At 41.6% G+C, this 19,426-nt stretch overlaps 2 long non-coding RNA genes across 4 annotated transcripts in view; one reads left to right on the top strand and one right to left on the bottom strand.

The window, feature by feature from the left end:
- LOC147367758 (uncharacterized) overlaps positions 1–7,224 on the top strand; it is a 21,946-nt gene extending 14,722 nt beyond the window's left edge. Inside the window, exons 3-4 of one of the 3 annotated variants that reach the window (XR_015132079.1) lie at positions 2,956–3,083; positions 3,601–7,224. This is a non-coding gene — a long non-coding RNA (uncharacterized LOC147367758). Of the gene's footprint in view, positions 1–2,955 lie in introns of all 3 variants that reach the window. The other 2 variants (XR_015132080.1, XR_015132078.1) reach the window with 2 other exon arrangements.
- On the bottom strand, positions 6,725–19,426 carry LOC147367757 (uncharacterized). Its single transcript, XR_015132077.1, has 3 exons — positions 19,153–19,426; positions 17,738–17,869; positions 6,725–10,708 (listed from the first exon to the last, which is right to left on the bottom strand). It is a non-coding gene; the product is annotated as an uncharacterized LOC147367757 (long non-coding RNA).

The following is a 19,426-nucleotide window of genomic DNA, read 5'->3' as shown; positions in this document are numbered from 1 at the left end:
CTAGAAATTAAACACAGAACATTTGTAGGAAAAACAAAGTCTAAGGGGGTCCAATTTCAAATAGATCAGAGAACTGAGACAATTATGTGTTAAAAAGCTGTCCACATATACAGCTGAAAATACCTTGGTCACTGGCATGCATTTTGGATTAAGACAATTACTTTATTGACCAACTGTAAGTGTATAAATTGAGACCAAGTAATTCAAGGTCTTCTACCTTCCAGATGGAGTTGGAACAAGGGGTCAGCCTCAATGTTGGCCACCTGGCAACGTTTTTCTAATGATCTAAGAATTTGGAGCTTTGCATGAGCTGACCACCATCCTTTCTCCTCTGAATGATGTGTTTCCATCCATTGTAATCTCTGGTTGTGTGTTCAGATTCCCAAGTAAATCAGGTCCCTAAAGTTTTAACTCAGTGAATTGGCAGCAACTCACAGGATGAATTTTAAGTAATTGGGGAAGAGGAAGGTAAAGACATGAGGATATTTTTGCAGCTTGTTCCTTTTCCTTCTGAAACCAAGAGGCAACTTTCTACTCACTCAGGTCTTAGAAGAAGTGGCCAGATTCAGTCCTAACTTGTGGATGTCTAAGACATGAAGAAGTTGGACGTGGAATTTTACCATTTTTGGCCTTATTTTCCTAAATTGATGAAATAGTAATAAGAAACATAATATGGAAAACAATTTTTGGAGGCAGTTTCAGGGGATCTTGGCATTGGGCCGGGTCACTGGGCATTGGGGTTTCTGGAGGGGCACCTACCAGAACAGTGTCTGCTCCTGTATCCGATGGGTCTTTTCCCTCTGCTCTTTTTTCTACCCTCTTTTAGCTATCAAGGAAAACCTGGATTTTCTCACTGTCTCAGTTCCTTTGCCATGCTGTTTCTTAGCAATCAATTAGTAGTTTTCAATATTTAAAACTACTGAAAAATCAGATTAAATATAGGCCGAGTATTTCCCTATTGTTAAGTTAGATATGCTAATGTTGGTAATTGTTTGCATCTTTCACAACAGTGCAGCTTTTCTCAGTTTCAAAGCACCTTTGCACCTCACCTGTGGCATTTGATCCTTGTAAGCAGCCTAGAAAACAGCATGGGGGAGTGGGTGTTGAACAATATTCTCATTTTGTTGATGAGAAAAATGAGACTCCAAGAGACATTGGATTTAATTATGGTGCACAAAACACTATTTGGTGCATTGGCGGGGGGACATAGCTTTCCAAATGCAAAGCATAGTAAAAGCTAACATGGCAAGCGCTCACCATTCACTGAGCACCTGACTTCAATACAGTCAAGTGAGTGAGTGCCCACCTGGCCCAGGCTCTGTTCTAGCCCATGAGGGTGGGTGGGTGGGACATCTTGCTGCCAAGATGTTTGTGGTTTTGCGGGAGTAGGGTTGTCAGAATTAGCAAATAATGATAAGGATGCTCAGTTAAATTGAAATTTCAGTAAACAAGAAGTAAGTTTCCAGTATGAACATGCCCCATGCAATTTTATCTGGCAGTATTTTACATGGAGGGAGATAGACTAAAAGTTTGAAACTATTGTGACAATAGTGGGAACTCAGGAAGATTTCCAGGAATAAGAAACTGCTGTGTCTGAGGGCAGAAGAGGCCATAGAAAATGTAGTCAAAAGAGGCACAGTAGAGCTTAGGGAATGGAGTTATTTATTATTTTGGGCTCAGTTTCCTCATCTGTAAAATGAGGATGATAATAGCATATCTGTTATGGGGTTATTGTGAGGATAAGATGAGTTGATATTTGTGAGGCACTTAGGATAGTACCTAGCACAGAATAAGCATTATGTACGTATCTGCTCCAGTGAGAGGTGACAATGAAATTAAATTTAGCAAGGAAAAGGTGAGGAAGAGGAAGGGGCTTTCCAGAGGAATGAGGCAGAAGGTGGAAGGGAAGAGAAGTGATATACATTCCTAACAGTTGAATGGGGAAACCTGGAGCCTGGGAAGAGGTGAAAAGGAGCTGGTCTGGGGTAAAGGGACCAATTCCATTGGCACCTGAGTTTGGGGTACCCACTCCAGGTGGAAAGATGTGGCTGGAATCCAAGTATAGGCTCAGGAAAGAAAGCAGGGCCAGGGGTAGAGGCCTGGGAAGTTTCAGATTAGAGGAAAGCCAAGGGCATGAATGGGTTTCCCTCATAGCTTGATCGGTAAAGAATTTGCCTGCAAGGCAGGAATCCCAGGTTCGATTCCTGGGTTAGAAAGATCCCCTGGAGAAGGAAATGGCAACCCACTCCAGTATTCTTGCCTGAGAATCCCATGGATCTTGGCAGGCTACAGTCCATAGGGTCACAAGAGTCAGACATGACTTAGCTACTAAACCACCACCACCAAGGGCATGAATGAAATCCCCCAAGGACTGAGTGAAAGTGAAGAAGAATACTAAAATCATTGCCAGTGTTCTACTTGCAACTCTAGCTATTCTTAGCACTAAATGTAGTTTACACTCAAAGCAGTTTTATGAAAACCGAGGCAACCATAGAGGTCCCCCAAAGTTACAGACCTGCATTTATGCAAGTGTGGACATGGGCTGTCTCTGAAATACAAGCTTTGTGAGAACTCAGAACACTGGAAATGGCGAGAGGAAAATTTACTTTTTAATTTGTATCCTTTAATGCCTTTCAATTTTTCCTCCAAGTAAATGCGCTATGCAGATGAAATTTATTTTTAAGAAAAGGAGAAAACACTAGAAACTTTGGCAACATAGTGTAAGAGCCTGAAAAAGGTGCTCTCATTGACATTTCATTCTTTCTTGACTCATCCTGTAGTGGGTTTTATGGAGATCTGTGTTTTTGGTCACTTTCACCCTTAAAAACCAAAGACTTAGCTTCAGCGTGTGTCATGCCCTGGGTGTGTCCATAGAGTCTTAAAGAGAAAATACTGCTCTAACCATTACACACATTTTTCATTCCTCTGTTTGCTTCCTACCCTCGTCTCTCAAAGGTTAAAGCATCTGCCTCCAATGTGGGAGACCCAGGTTCGATCCCTGGGTCGGGAAGATTCCCAGGAGAAGGAAATGGTAACCCACTCCAGTACTCTTGCCTGGAGAACCCCATGGACGGAGAAGCCTGGTAGGCTACAGTTCACAGGGTCGCAAAGAGTCAGACACGACTGAGCGACTTCACTTTCACTTTCTTTCCAGTCTCCCTGTAGACTTGATTGTGGGAACCAATAGTGAACACCGTGTTAAAATCCATTTGACACCTGTTTGAAACTGACCCAATGCATCAGCCCAGGTTTCTGGTCTCCAGAAGGTACACAGGGGTGAATCATTTTGAAGACCTTGGATTCTTCCATGTCTGGTAATGGACACATGAGAAACAGATGAGAAGGAAAGATTTGTCTTTCCCCTAAGGTTAATGCTGAAGTGTTCCCAACAAGAAATAGATCCCAACAAGAAATAGATAGGAAAAGGTCATGGACAGCTGGGGAATTGAAACAGAAATGATCTGCTCCAACTCCTTTTTAGATGAGAAAACAGGCTCTGGTTTGGGAAGCAGTTCGCCAAGGATACATCGCTGGTGAACAGAAGAACTGGGACCATTGTGAGATTCCCAGGGTCTTGTCCTATATTCTCTCTCTTCACAGCATTGGAGCTTCTGGTGCAGCTGCGTGCAGCTCAGCCTATTGAAAGGTTGTTGTTGAATCACGCAAAGACACCGGGATTCTTGGCCCCCAGAGGAGAAGAATTCAATCCAGGGCCAGAGACGAGGCTTGATTGCTCAGAGCTTTTGTGTAATAAAGTTTTATTAAAGTATAAAGGAGATAGAGAAAACTTCTGACAGAGGCATCAGAAGAGGGCAGAAAGAGTAACCGCTTGCTAGTGTTAGCAATGAAATTATATACTCTCCAATGAATCCAAAGAATGTCTGGAGGTTGTAAAGACCTCACCAGATCTACTCCCATAATTTACATTTTAAGATAACAGAATTAGCCAGAACGTTTAATCCAGAGACTGTCCTCAGGCAGGATACATTATTGTTATATAATCCTAAGGAATGTAGAGAAGGAAAAAAAGTTTGTCCTTTCTTCCTCCTTGAGAATTCCAGACCTCTCTCTCCTTGGGGTCCCCTAGACTCCTTATCAACCTGCCTAGGAAATGACTCTCTCACTATCCAAAGTCTTTCACTACTTTTGAATCCTTAAAGAACCACTTAAAGAGGAACAGGCTTGTCTGCAGGTGCAAGTGGCCTGGCAGGAGCGCACTCTTTGCAGAAACAATGTGATTGTGCTCCCTCTATGGACAGCAAGAATGAGTTACCCCCAGTAACAGCCAAGCCAGTTTCATAATACTGGGGGGAAAGACTCCACACATCAAAACCGTATCTTCAAAACACAATGGGTTGGTGCTCTAGCCTGAGTTCCCAGACACCCTCTTCAGGCCCCAGCTTTTCCATCACTGTTAGGGAGCTCACATGGCCAACTATATGTCACCAGGAGATGTGATGGCATTAAGGAGACTTCCCCTAACCAAGGCCATTTAGCAAATGGCAAAGGTTCACAGCCAGATCAAGAAAAATCCAAGCCTTCCTGTTGAAGATGGGTAAAGCAGGATGAAGGCCATGGCAGAAAATAATGGGTTGTTTTAGCAAAACACTCTTCTTCGATAGGATTTTTAGGTGGACATATGGCTGCTCAGTTGCAGACTGCATTTACCAGCCTCCTTTGCCGCTAAGTGTGATATGGCTGTGGGACTAAATGCATGCAGTGAGGTGTGCCTTTCCATACACATCAAACTGTTAACTGTGCTTACCTCACCGTTTTAGGCAGTGGGAGTAGAGAGGGATGGAAAGAGTGTTTACATTTTGTGGTTTATACATTTATGTGCTGTTTGAATTATTAAAAGCATGCTCTACTATTATACTTTGAAAATAGCTTTAAAATATACAAATGCTTTTCCTACTCCAAGATGATAATCTTCTAAAGCTTTTTATGGTGTTTTTAAAAAGATCTTATAGGATTATATCCAATTTTCCTCCCGTGTTAGACAATTGCCCCAACAGTTAAAGCTGCAATGATTTATCAATTTAGGGAAAACATACCTTTTATTAGAATGTTTCTTTCAGTCCTAAAACCAGCACCTTACCACAAATTCCCTCTCCAATATTAAGTCCCTAGGTAGAATTTGAGAAACTTGATTTTTGTGTACTTGTTTTCCTTAGCTACTTTATTATCTATCTCTCAGCCTTTCTCTCTTAAGTCTCTGTTTAGGCATGTTTAATAGATAACATAGTAAGTAGTTTCATTTTTGAACTCCGGGTTTGCTAAGTACTTTATCAGGCTTCCCAGATGGCTGGCTCAGTGGCAGAAGAATCTGCCTGGCAAAAAGGAGATGACTGCAAACAGGAGACTCGAGTTTGATCCATGGGTTGGGAAGATCCCTTGGAGAAAGAAATGGCAACCCACTCCAATATTCTTGCCTGGAGAATCCCATGGACAGATGAGCCTGGTGGGCTACAGTCCATGAGATCGCAAAGAGTTGGACATGACTTAGTGATGAAACAGCAACAAGGACTTTACCCACCTTCATTTAGTTCTAGAACAGATGTTTGTTAGTCTGTTGGGGCTGCTGTAACAAAAATACCATAGACTGGGTAGCTTAAACAGCAAACATTTATTTCTCACAGTTCTAGAGGCTGTGAAGTCCAAGATCAAAGTGCTAGCAGATTTGGTGTCTGTTGAGAGCCTGTTTCCTGGATAGCCATCTTCTCGCTGTCTTCACATGGCAGAAGAGAGAGACAGGAAGCAAGCTTTCTCGTGACTCTTATGAGGGCTCTAATGCCATTCACAAAGGCTCCATGCTCATGACCTCATCTAATCCTAATCCCCTCCTAAAGGCTCCATCACCTAACATGTTCACATTGTGGGACAGTCTCAATACAGGAATTCTGGGGGGACACAAACATTCAGTCCATAACATATCTCTTTTGAGTATCCCTCCTTTTTATCTCTTTCTTGGTAGTCTACCTCACTACTGCCATCCAAACAAATCTAGTATTTTGGGTTCTACTAGATAAAAGTTACTTTTATATCTCTTTAGATATAGGCTATAGAAGATATAGATCTTCTGAATTCTGTCTCGAGTATTATCATACATTATTATTTCTACATTATGGAAAAGTATTTTTAAAAGGACACTAAAATTGGGTGACAAGCTGGTCTAACATTTCTAAGTTTTATTAAGCTTTTCAGATAAAATATACTGAATATCTGTCATGTTTTGAGTACTTAATACAGACTGGGGAATTCACAGATAGTATCTAATTTAATCTGCAGGATATTTCTAGGAGATGGTTATTTTGTTCTCATTTTCATGTGAAAAAATCAAGTCTTAAAAAGTAGGAAATGCCCAACTCCCAACCTCAAACAGCAAGTGGATTTAGACCACAGTTTCTTTCTACAAAGTTCCTATCCTTTCCTGCTTCTCACATCCCTTCTACATCTTGAGAAGAAATAAAATCTATTTTGAATCAAATGAAAGGGCTGGGAGTGGACGTCTCTGAGTATAATTTATTTTTGACTTAGACCTATGTAAATGTTTTAGTTTTAATACACAGAAAGTAAAGCTAATCCTAAAATTGAGAATGAATTGACACCAATTTGGTTATATACCCATATAGAGATAAGAATTATTTCAAGTGACTTTGGAACATGCTCTTCTGGTTTATCTTCTTGGTGGGTATATTCTAAGGAAAAAAAAATTGCAAATAACTTGAAACTTCACTCAATTTTATTATTAGGTATAATGCTTGTACTATAAAGTTTAAAATTACATATATATATATATTAGGATAGAACAAATAACATTAATGTTACTAAGATCCAAAGTTTTCATTGTGAGAGAAATGAGATACAAAGTAAAAACCTGGTGTTAAATTTGAATTGTACGTATTAATATGAACTCATGGTTAATTTTTTTTTCTTTTTCTGTTCATTGAAAGGACCTGAAAACAATGCTATCTCAGAAGCAATGTAAACTGAGAATCTATCCCTCATTCTTGAGAGAGAGTTTTGCTGCCAGTTCAGCAAAACCTCATCATCTGGGTGGGAAAGGACTGAGTGCCCTGGGCTAGGACTGTTTCAGGGAAGGAACTAATTCAGTGCTTAATTTAGCAGTCAGGGCTCTTAGAGCTGTTTGCCAGGAGGTCGATCTCCCCATACATGGCCTTATTCGTCACTCTCACAGTATCTTTTGTAAAGACTGCATTGCTCACTAACGCTTTTATGTGAAAGTGGACTCTCGTGAGTGAATGTGGAGTTGTGTCTTGTGTCTGGCCTGGGAGGTAGGAAGCTGAACCTAAGAACAGAGGAAATCCTGAGAAGGCAAATCTCTGGGAATTAGCGAAAATTCCTGGAAGAACTTCAGGTTTTCAAAGGCTATATAATTGGCAAGATTAAAGCTCAGGTGACCAAGGAGGTAACGGACAACGCAATTAGTGTTGTAAGAGGAATAAATAGAAAATAATGCTACAGTGTATCTATGATATGGAAAGATGGAAGGATCTAGAAGACCCAGGGAAGGCTGGAGGGAGCTATCAGGCTGGCTGCTGTGAAGAGGAACTGTGAGTTCACCTTCCTCGTTAAGGGTCCTCTCCCACCCTCAAGAACACTGTCGCTATTCCACGGCTCCTCAGCTGTCTGAGGTTGACGTGCACTTCAGATAAACTCTGCTTTCAAATGCATCTCAGTTGAGTCTTGGGGTTCTAGTTCCGTTTCATACTTTCTGTATAGCATGGGATCCATTTTTCCATTCCTCTACCGTTTAGAGAAATAAAGTTTACTAACATATAGGAAAACAGACACATTAATTTGACAAAGGAATCCTAGGGCCAGCGACCAGCAGAGATTAACCTTTTTCTCCTTTTCCAAATCAATTATGTTGGGAGAGAGACACCTAAGATGGAGACTCTCGGGGAAGATTAGAATATGGGGAACAGGGGAGGGCTTGAAGCTCACAGACCTTCTGGGGGTTGGCAGAGGGATCCATGGTAGCATCCTGATTACAGTGAGTCACTGGCTGTGGACTGGACTATTGAGTTCAGGATTCCTGTAGGAGGACAGGGTCCTTCAACTTTGGTTCACCTGTTTTGTTCCATCTGAGGCGTCCCTGGGCCAGGGCTTCCCTTTGTGTTAGGGCTGCTACGGAGAGCAATCCTCTGAGCCTTTTGAAAGCCTTGAATCAGAGGCTGAGCCTCTGTGAGCAGGGGCAAGTCCCATGTGAAGGAATATACATGCACCTGCAGTTCTGGAAATTAGTGCCCTTCATCTGCAAAGGACAAGGACTGAAAAAAATCAATTGAACATGACATACAGAAAACCCTTCATGAAGTTTTCAAAGGAAAACTAGAAAATATTTTATCCACTTTAACTAGCAGAGATGGATCACAGAGCTTTAGTAACTTAATATGGAAAATCAGATTATCCATGAATAAATGAATGTATGTCTATGGCTTGCCTAGGGAGAAGAAAGTGAAAATTCAGTCCTAGTCACTCCTCTAGCCTCTCAACTTTAGTGCAGAGTCAAAGAGGAACAAAGGTGTAGCGTTAAAAGGTAAGGTTTTGTCTAGTCAACTCTGGGCTACCTAGAGGTGTTACTCTCACCTTCCCATGAAGGCCCAGGTCCACAATCTCTGAGCATGTCAGTTCCTAGAGCAAGTCTCTATTAGGAAGCAGAGTGAAAGAATGATGGAGCTGGACCATGAGTCTTGCCCACTGGTGGTGGTGTGAGATACACTGGAACCTCTATTGATTTAGGAGGCAGAGCTCCTTGATCCTGATTTTGGACAAGCTATTTAACTTCCCCAAAATTCAAGTTCCTCCTCAGAGGTAATTCCTGGCCTCCATACCTCACAGGGTTGTTGTGAGGATCACATGAGATAATGTCTGTGAAAGCCCTCACTATTATTGTCATGGACAATTTTACACACTAAATTTGGTGTTTTCAAAGTCTTAGTCTCCGCAACGTCTCTGCCACAAAGGATCATTCTACTCAGCCTCCTAAAATAACACTTTGTTCTTCTCTTCACCACAAGTAACCCAGGTTTTTGGATTCTCAGACTAGAGAGGCTGACTGAAAAGAATCTACTGAAGCACAGAATAAGGTTTTCTGGTGAACAGATTAGTCTCCCCTTTTTCCTGTATCCCTCTCCCTAGGATGACTCCTGCAGTCCAGAGCTCAGTGAAGCCTGGGGTTGATATTGGAGGGGAAACCTACAGAGAAGGGAATGTAAAAGAAAGCCTTGGTGTGAGGAATCAGACAAGCAGTGTGAAGTCTTGGATGTGGGGGAATGGAGTGTGTTTCTGGCTCGGTGAGGCCCCCATCCCAGCTTTCTAGATTTTAGCTTGTCGTCTGCAGCCACTTGGACAAGCTGTCTGCTACAGGCAGTTTGTGACAACCATTTTTATCAAGATCCCCACTGTGAGTAGGGAGGTGAGGCCAAGGAAGCTGACATTCTACTGTTTTGGGAGCCTGTGGGAGATGATGCAGCCAAGGCCTGGGCTTCCCATCATTCCTCTGAGCAAGGTCAGCTCAGTCTCTACCTTCAGCCTCTCAGTGAGCCTCAGAAAACCTGCAACCAGGCCCTCTCTCAGCCTGTGTACCTCTGGTTTCTACCTTCTGACTGGATTCCACAGAGGCCCAAGTTCCAGACCATTTACAGACTCGATGGCAGTAGCTCCTACTTCTATGGGGCCTCGCCAGAGGCATAGTTACCTCTCTTTTTCGTTTTTGACTGAGTACCCTATGGGGCCCATCTTCCCCCACGGAACTCTTCACTGTCTCATTTCCTCTTACTGTCTTCTCTGTTTTCTTTTTTTCCCTCTTTTGCTGCACTGTGTGGTTTGCGGCTCTTAGTTCCCCAAACACAGGTTGAATCCCAGCCCTTGGCAGTGAAAGTGTGGCGTCCCAACCACTCAACCGTCAACGAATTCCCTGTTTTATGTTTTCTCAAAGTACCCCCTTATCATGCCTTTCATCCTCCATCACTGACTTTTGTGAAAATTTGCTTGGAATAGCTAAATTTTCACAAAAGTTTTTGGGAGAATTGTTTTATTTAGGGCTGAAACCTTCCTTTCTATGTATGACATAACAGGGGGTTTTAAAATTCTGGTTGTTTGGCCTCTTACTTTTCATCCCCTGCCCACCTCCTGGTTGAGTCTTACCCACCAAGGAAGGAAATGAGTGGATTAATTCCAAGAAATTGATAGCAAAGGAAGCTGGGTGGCACCCGAAGAAAATTGAGTACAAACCCAGTAGACAGGGTAATTGCGTACTGTTGCCAAACCATGAGCAAACTGCAGCCCAGCACTGGATTCACACCAAGGAGTGAGCAATTGGGGAAAAAAACAAAGAGAACAGTATTAAGGATAAAGACCTTCAAAGTATCATAGTTCATAGATAAGAAGTGTCAACAATTTAAACCTTAACTTGGCAGAGAGGAAAGCTCAAAGAAAAAGAGCAAAAGGCAATTTGCGGCTCTGGTGATCTTGTCTGGTGGGTCTCTGGGAGGCGACACTTCCTGCAGTTATCTGCTTTGGGATGATTCCTCCGATTCCTCTGAGGTTTTAGGACAGACTTTCAAGTACTTCGTATCGTGTGTCTGTTGACTTGGAATTACTTTTGTGTTAGTTGTTAACAGTACCTGGTAAGCTCCTCACTGAAGTTCAACCAGTTTTCCTCTGATATCTGATCTAGTAACTTAAAAAAAAAAAAAAGAAATTTGTGTTATTATTCAAGAGAATGACAGGAGGACAGAGAGTTATCAGGATACTTTGGTAAATCAAAAGGAAACTCTTATATAAGCACAAAATAACTTGCTCATTTTATGGAAAGAAAACCCTACTATTACTCTTCGTGTGTATATTACAATTTGCAGTCAAAGATTTATAAGCCTTTTTGTGAATAAATCTATTAACATGGAATATAACCTTGAATTTTCGTTTTTGTCATTTATAGAATTAAAGCATATTAAATGCTTCGTATGTATATTTAGACATACGTAAATATATAATATACATACAATTTCAGTTTTTAAGATATTCTTTATCTCAGCACATTAAAACAAGTGTATATATTACACTGAATTATCATTTAATAAATCCTTAATAAACCATTGTCATAAACATATTCTCATTTTCTATAATTATTATACTAAATACAGTTTTTATAATTTTATTGATTACTGCCTTTAGCCAAAGTAACCAATTTTTGTTTTCTTCAGACACAGGGAAAACTAAACTGCTAGACTAAATTTTTATGGGCACACATTTGAGATTACCTTTTACATTTTCAGAAGACAGAACGAACACATCAACCAAACTCACTTATACACCCTATTAATCTATAGCCCTATATAACACATATGAATATGGATAAATTAAGACCACATGTATATGGGTTTTTTTTTAGCTTTAGAAACTATTCAGCTATTCAAATATTATATATCAAGTAACTCAACATTTTCTAAAGTCTTAACTTTTTAATTATTTGGAAGTTACAATTTTAGCTAAAAAATTAAGTCCTCATGATTTGTAGTATTTTAAGAATTTTATAAAATCGAAACCATTTATAAGACATCTATGATTTCACTTAAAAACAATTTTATATTTTATAATCTTAAAATGTTTCAACAATGATTCTTTGCTTGTCCCATAAAACCAATACATAAAATTTAAAAACTTTAAGTCTTAAAGTTCTAATACTAGTTATATATACTACAATATTGTCTTAGCATTAATTTTATATAACAAACCCAGAGCAATATAGATATAGGATTGTCTCTAATCAATATGATTGAAAGTGAAAGGTCGTTCAGTCCTGTCCGACTCTTTGTGACCCCATGGACTATACATTCCATGGAATTCTCCAGGCTAGAATACTGGAGTGGGTTCATCAGTTCAGTAGCTCAGTTGTGTCTGACTCTTTGCAACCCCATGAATTGCAGCATGCCAGGCCTCCCTGTCCATCACCAACACCCAGAGTTCACTCAAACTCATGTCCATCGAGTCCGTGATGCCATCCAACCATCTCATCCTCTGTTGTCCCCTTCTCCTCTTGCCCCCAATTTCTCCCAGCATCAGAGTCTTTTCCAATGAGTTAACTCTTCGCATGAGGTGGTCAAAGTACTGGAGTTTCAGCTTTAGCATCATTCCTTCCAAAGAAATCCCAGGGCTGATCTCCTTCAGAATGGACTGGTTGGATCTCCTTGCAGTCCAAGGGACTCTCAAGAGTCTTCTCCAATACCACAGTTAAAAAGCATCAATTCTTCGGCTCTCAGCCTTCTTCACAGTCTGACTCTCACACCACCTTTATGGCAGAAAGTAAAGAGGAACTAAAAAGCCTCTTGATGAAAGTGAAAGAGGAGAGTGAAAAAGTTGGCTTAAAGCTCAACATCTAGAAAACTAAGATCATGGCATCTGGTCCCATCACTTCATGGAAGATAGATGGGGAAACAGTGGAAACAGTGTCAGACTTTATTTTTGGGGGCTCCAAAATCACTGCAGATGGTGATTGCAGCCATGAAATTAAAAGACGTTTACTCCTTGGAAGGAAAGTTATGACCAACCTAGACAGCATATTCAAAAGCAGAGACATTACTTTGCCAACAAAGGTCCGTCTAGTCAAGGCTATGGTTTTTCCAGTAGCCATGTATGGATGTAGTCTTTCCCTTCTCCAGGGGATCTTCCCAACCAAGGGATTGAGCCCAAGTCTCCCACATTGCAGGTGGATTCCTTATCAGCTGAGCCACAAGGGAAGCCCAAGAATATTGGAGTGGGTAACCTATCTCTTCTCCAGTGGATCTTCCTGACCCAGGAATCAAACCAGGGTCTCCTGCATTGCAGGCAGATTCTTTACCAACTGAGCTATCAGGGAAGCACAATCAATATGATTAACTCATTTCAATTTGTCCCAATTGATTTATCAGAAATATTACAGGATATTTTTAAAATGTACTTTATAAATTTTGTATTCATGAGACAAAATTTAAATAGCCTTAAAATCTAAAAATAAGCTCTTAAATTGAAGGAGATCATTCCTTATAGCTATAGGAATTAAGTCCATTCTTTAAATACATTTGTCTATATTATATAATGCAAGACAAATTACAGACATTTTTCTTGCTTCTTAGACAATTATTATTATTTAGTATGCAAAATAGTGACAATGTTTTTTTTTTCTGAGCAATTAATCTTTAAAGTTGTCCCCAGTGAGGTGAAAAGAGGAGGATAGAACACTAACAACAAAAAAAAAGTGAGAGAGAGGGTAGCTTTAGACAAATATGAAATTATCACTAAGAGGTTATCTTTCTGTAAGGAGGAGGAGAAAGTTTAGAGGCAGGAAAACCTTTTTCATATATATAAAGACACAAAAAATAAAGTCATTATAGCTGCTTTAAACAGTTACTCAAGTCCTTGACAGTGTTATCAAGCCATATAATAAAAAACTAGTGCTTATTAATCCCTAAAGAATGGAAATAGAGAGGAAATCTCTACATTAATCACAGTGATCTCTCTTAGACCAGTTATACAATCTCATGAGAGTTTCTTTTCCCTTTATGCCTCAAGCATTTCTCAAATGAACATTCTTGTTCATGTCAAAGATCCCCCAGTGGTCACATAATTTTAATTTATTCTCAGTGAATTATGCCAGGAAGTAGCACAAGCTTGTTAGCAGACAAGCCCATGAGAGATTGCTTGACTGTTGATCAAAGGTAAAACATCACTTGTGCTGAGTCCTCAACCCTAAGGTTAAGCTGCCTCTCCTTGCTGACCTGAATAATCAGCAGTTACCTGGCTCTCAGGAAGTGTGGACAGCTCTTTCCTAAAACCAAGTTCTCATACCCAGAGAAGACGGGAAATTTCTCATAGACAAATAGAAGACAGTAGATAAATTTCTAGACTTCCTGGAATGTGAAGTCAAGTGGACCTTAGGGAAGCATCACTATGAACAAAGCTAGTGGAGGCACTGAAATTCCAGTTGAGCTCTTTCAAATCCTAAAAGATGATGCTGTGGAAGTGCTGCACTCAATATGCCAGCAAATTTGGAAAACTCAGCAGTGGCCACAGGACTGGAAAAGGTCAGTTTTCATCCCAATCCCAAAGAAAGGCAAGGCCAAAGAATGTTCAAACTACCACACAATTGCACTCCTCTCACACGCTAGCTAAGTAATGCTCAAAATTCTCCAAGCTAGGCTTCAACAGTACTTGAACCATGAACTTCCAGATGTTCAAGCTGGATTTGAACATCCAGCTCAGAGGAACCAGAGTTCAAATTGCTAACATCCGTTGGATCATCAAAAAAGCAATAGAGTTCCAGAAAAACATCTACTTCTGCTTTATTGACTATGCCAAAGCCTTTGACTGTGTGGATCACAACAAGTTGTGGAAAATTCTTAAAGAGATAGGAATACCAGACCATCTGACCTGCCTCTTGAGAAATCTGTATGTAGGTCAGGAAGTAATAGTTAGAACCAGACATGGGAACAACTGACTGGTTCCAAATCGGGAAAGGAGTATGTCAAGGCTGCATATCGTCACCCTGCTTATTTAACTTACATGCAGAGAACATCATGCTAAATACTGGGCTGGATGAAGCATAAGCTGGAATCAAGATTTCTGGGAGAAATATCAATAACCTCAGATATGCAGATGACACCACTCTTATGGCAGAAAGCAAAGAGGAACTGAAGAGCCTCTTGATGAAAGTGAAAGAGGAGAGTGAAAAACTTGACTTAAAACTCAACATTCAAAAAACTAAGATTATGGCATCTGGTCCCAACACTTCATGGTGAATAGATGAGGAAACAATGGAGACAGAGACTATTTTCTTTGGCTCCAACATCACTGCAGATGGTGACTGCAGCCATGAAATTAAAAGATGCTTGCCCCTTGGAAGAAAAGCTATGACCAACTCAGACAGCATATTAGAAAGCAGAGCCATTACTTTGCCAACAAAGGTCAAAGCTATGGTTTTTCCAGTGGTCATGTATGGATGTGAGAGTTGGCCTATAAAGAAAGCTGAGAGCCAAAGAATTGATGCTTTTGAACTGTGGTGTTGGAGAAGACTCTTGAGAGTCTCTTGGACTGCAAGAAGATCCAACCAGTCAATTCTAAAAGAAATCGGTCCTGAATATTCATTGGAAGGACTGATGCTAAAGCTGAAACTCCAGTAGTTTGGCCACCTGATGCGAAGAGCTGACTCATTGGAAAAGACCCTGATGCTGGGAAAGATTGAAGGTGGGAGGGGAAGGGGATGACAGAGGATGAGATGGTTGGATGGCATCACCGACTCCATGGACAGGAGTTTGAGCAAAGTCCGGGAGTTGGTGATGGACAGGGAAGCCTGGTGTGCTGCAGTCCACGGAGTCACAAAGAGTCGGACATGATTGCGTTACTGAATTGAGATAAACACTAGTCAGGACAGGGTGTTAAAAACCCAATTTCACCAGGAGACACTAGTTTGATAGGAAACCAAAAAATTCCAGGGGGCATATAAACTGATATTGAAGGATCAAAGGGACAACCAGAATCTAAATTCAGTGTAAAGCCACACAATCAAGGACAGACAAACCTTGAATGTCTTGAGACTTGAGAAGTCTCAGATGTACACATTATTACTGTCATGGAGGCCAATCCTTTGTAGGGAGGGATCCGAGCAAATATTCAGAGACCCTCCAAATTTCCTAATCAGGACACCTGGAGCAATGTGGTAGTCTGACAAAATCAGGGTTATTGGCTCATTGCAATGGAGGTCACACATTGGAGGAACCATGGGGTGTGTCACCAAGAATGGGAAAAAGTTATATGATTTGGGGAAGGGTGGCATAAAGTGAAATTTATATGAAATAGTATTTTGATATGCTAAAGCAAAGCAGGGCTTTGTGTAAAGTGGCAACATCATGTCTGAATGGCAAAGTGGACAGTAGGTCTCTTTTCCTTAGACACTACAAATTAAGATAGATATATAATGTTATATCCCAAACACCCTTATGTGAATCTGGGTTGAAAATCAAGGCAGGTGCTGTGTGTCAGTGTGAATTAGATCCTTCAGGAAAGGATGCTTTGCTCTTACTGAAATGATTTCAAAAGCAAAGTTTCCAATGAACTACGATTTTAGAAAACAAGGTTTCTCAGTTACAAAGTAATAGTTCTGCTACCGAGTGTCATTAGGACACTTTATAGCTGGCCTGTTTCCTTGGGAGAAACAGAATTTTTTGCTAATTTTACAGCTGGCTTTATTTGCCATCTGTGCCTGTTTTCCCAGCTTGATGACTGGCATGGCAGATTTTCACTTTTTTCAGGTCAAACTAATTTTCACTTTTTCAGCATGTAACCCAGTCTCTTGTAATAGTGGCTTGTGGAACTTGCCGGAAAGAAGCTGTGGTGGCATGAGACCTTTTCTGGAAGTGATTAATCTCTTTCTTTCTTTCATGTTTCTCACTTCCTAGCATGCACTACATAGTTGTAGGGCCCCAGTGTAGCCTGGGATTGCTCCTGAAGGAGGAACCAATAGAGAATGGAATGAGAAAGCAAGTCTTGGGGTGAGGTACAAAGGAGTATAATGAAGTCTCAGATGTGAGGAAATGGGAAGGGGATGGGTAGCCTGCTTCAGGTACCCTTATTCTTGCCAGACCCTCTTGTTCTGACTCTGCTCCTGGCTGCAGCTCATAGTCTTTTAAAGTTTTGGTAACTTCTGGGTCAAGTTGTGTGCAGGGAGGGTTGGGAAAGCATCACTGTGGTATCTGACCTGCTTAGGGGAATCCTGGGAAAGATGCTGCTCCCTGTGTGTCCCCTTCTGTTCCAACAGATACTCTACTTGAGCTTTCTTAAACTCTGGCCTCCACCCTTTCACCAGTATTTTCAGATCAATTACCACCCACCCTATGTCACTTCCCTTCTGGCATATTTATCAGCCTTTCTTCCCAGGACCCTACAGAGTCTCATCTTCCCGTTACTCCCAATCTTGTATCTGACTCTGCTCCTGCACAATCTGTTTTCTTCTTATTGTGCCCTGCTCTTCACAATTGGTCCCATTCCTTCATCATTCCTTTCACTGGCCTCCTCTCTGCCACCAGAGGCTCTGTCATCAGCTCCCACTCACCTTTTTTCCCACTCCCATTATGGCCTTCTCCCCCTGTTCAGTAGTCCTCCTTGCCTCGATCTCTCCTAGTATTTCATTTATCCTTATTCTGCCCCCTTACCAGCTTTCTCATCTTTTCCACCAAGGTCCTCTCTGCCTCCACTCTGCCCTCCCAGATCCCCATATTAAATCTTAACCCTGCAGATAGATCCCTTTCTGCCTCCAGAGCTACAATCTTAAGGGACCATCTTTCACCCCCATCATTTATCTTTTCTTCTTTGCCCTAGAACACCTCAGACACTACACCTTCTTCTCTAATCAGATCCCTCCTCTTGCAAGAGATCTTACCCTTTTTTCAGAATCTCAATCTCCCATCTTTCACAACATCCCATGAACTCCACGAATCCCACTGATTCACTTGCCTTGTCACCCCACCATCACGTACAGTCTCTACCCACCATTGCCAGATTCTAATACTCTCACTTTGGCTTGATTTAAATCCTACTGAACACTGTCCCAGAGAGCTCATCTTCTGAAAATCTCCTTTGTCTGACTTCTATTGCAAAACACTTATGCACTGACTGCTCAAAACTGTGTCCATTTCAACCTTCTCCCGGGGGCTGCTGTTAAGGGCTTGCTTTTCCCTACCTTCTCACACTGATTTCCAGCAGGAGGAGTTTTTTCCTTTCAGCCATCGGGTCCTGTCTCTGAAGAGAGCCTGTGACCAGACATGTGGAAGCAAGCAGCCACTCTTTCCTTAGCTATGCTGTCCAGAAGTTCCTAGGGATATATCACAAAGAGTGTAGATTTCCAGATTTGTGAGGACAAAGAAGGGATCATTCTAAAACAAACGAGGGCATACTACCAACTCAATTCTTCTGCAACTTTTTAGTATCACTTGCTGTTGAGCACTACTCCACAGCCCTTCAACCCTTCTAGAGATGTGAAGGCCCACTACAGTAACTGCATAGTCCATAGGAGTCTCCAAATTCCAAAATCTTGGGAACTTCTGCAGCAGAAATGTAGCTAGCTCTTCAGAGGTCCCCCTCTTTACACAGCGAGTCCCTGCTGGAGACCCTTCTATTCTTTGATAGCAGTCCCTCACCAGCCTCTTTCTGTGCTTATTCAATTGTTAATGTCCTCCTCTCCCAGTTCAAAAGCAGTTAACTGATCTTTTACTCTTCCTCAGCCCCAGACCTTGCCCTCACATTAAATCCTAGCCCCAGTCCTTGGGGGAAAGTTCTAGAGGGAAGGAGCTCACCAAAGAAGGATGGTATAAGTTGAGTTTCCACTTTAGGAATATGACAATGGAGATGAATTTATGTAGCCTTTCAAAGATTATAGTACAGAGAGATAGTCAAGGCCAAGGAATTCCCAAGCTCTGGAGCAGCCTAGGTCTCAGTCCAAGCCCTGGGTTCCTAAGTTTCAGGCCCCAAGGAAAAGCAAAAAAAAAAAAAAAAAGAATTTAGCTCCAAAGGATGAGAGGAACTTAAGGAGAACCAAAGATTAAATGCATCAAGGAGAGGAGGCAGGAATAGGGATCTTCCAAGCCAGGCACCCTCCCAGATTTAGCTGACACCCTAGTGAACAAAACCCCTGATTTTTGCCCCAGATGTAATAGACTTCAACAAAAAGTCACTTGGAAAAAATGGATGAATTGTTTCAGTGGCTTTGTCCCAGGACATGAGGCTAAGGGCAAGAAGGTCACTTGAGAAAAACTACAACTGTGCACTGTCCAAATCCAGTTGAAACCAGAGGGGTCTTTGGGTAAAATTAGTCTAGTCCTTGTTCCAAACATTGGGGACACACGAATAAGAAAAACAAAAGCTCCCTCCCCTTGTGGGGCTTACAGTGTTCGTCCTCGAGTCAGCTTCTTTTCAATCTACTCAAAAAACGGTATCAAACCTCTTTCATTTTTCTCAAGCTCCTGCCCTTCCCACACCCTCAACAGATTGGCTGTTTGGCCCACTTCTGAAAGGAACCATAAAGCCTCCGGATGGGAACTTTTCATCCCCAAATCTTCAATAACGGTTGCATCCCACCCTGCCTTCCTTTTTCCTTACTGCTCTGTAAAGCCGGGTCTTTCTGGGAGGCCTTCCTTGACCCTCCCAAGACGGGATTAGCAACCTCACGTTCTCCATCACAACTCTCTTTGTTATCTTGGGCTACTATCTAGGTCCCCTAAGTAGCAGGACCTTCTCTATCTTCCTCACTACTGGCCTGGAGTACCGCAGGTAGCTAACGGTCAGTTAGTAACCGTTTAGAGGAATTAACCCGCAAGCGTTTGGCGGAACCTCCGGGCTAAAGGCTCTTCCCAGGATGCTTTGCGCCCGCCCC

This window comes from Bos grunniens, chromosome 8 (assembly GCF_055505025.1).
Source record: "Bos grunniens cultivar Pamir isolate PY7600 chromosome 8, Bosgru_T2T1.0, whole genome shotgun sequence".
Lineage (NCBI taxonomy): Eukaryota > Metazoa > Chordata > Mammalia > Artiodactyla > Bovidae > Bos > Bos grunniens.
The sequence above is the reverse complement of the archived record's forward strand: the minus strand, read 5'-3'. Positions and strand labels throughout refer to the sequence as shown.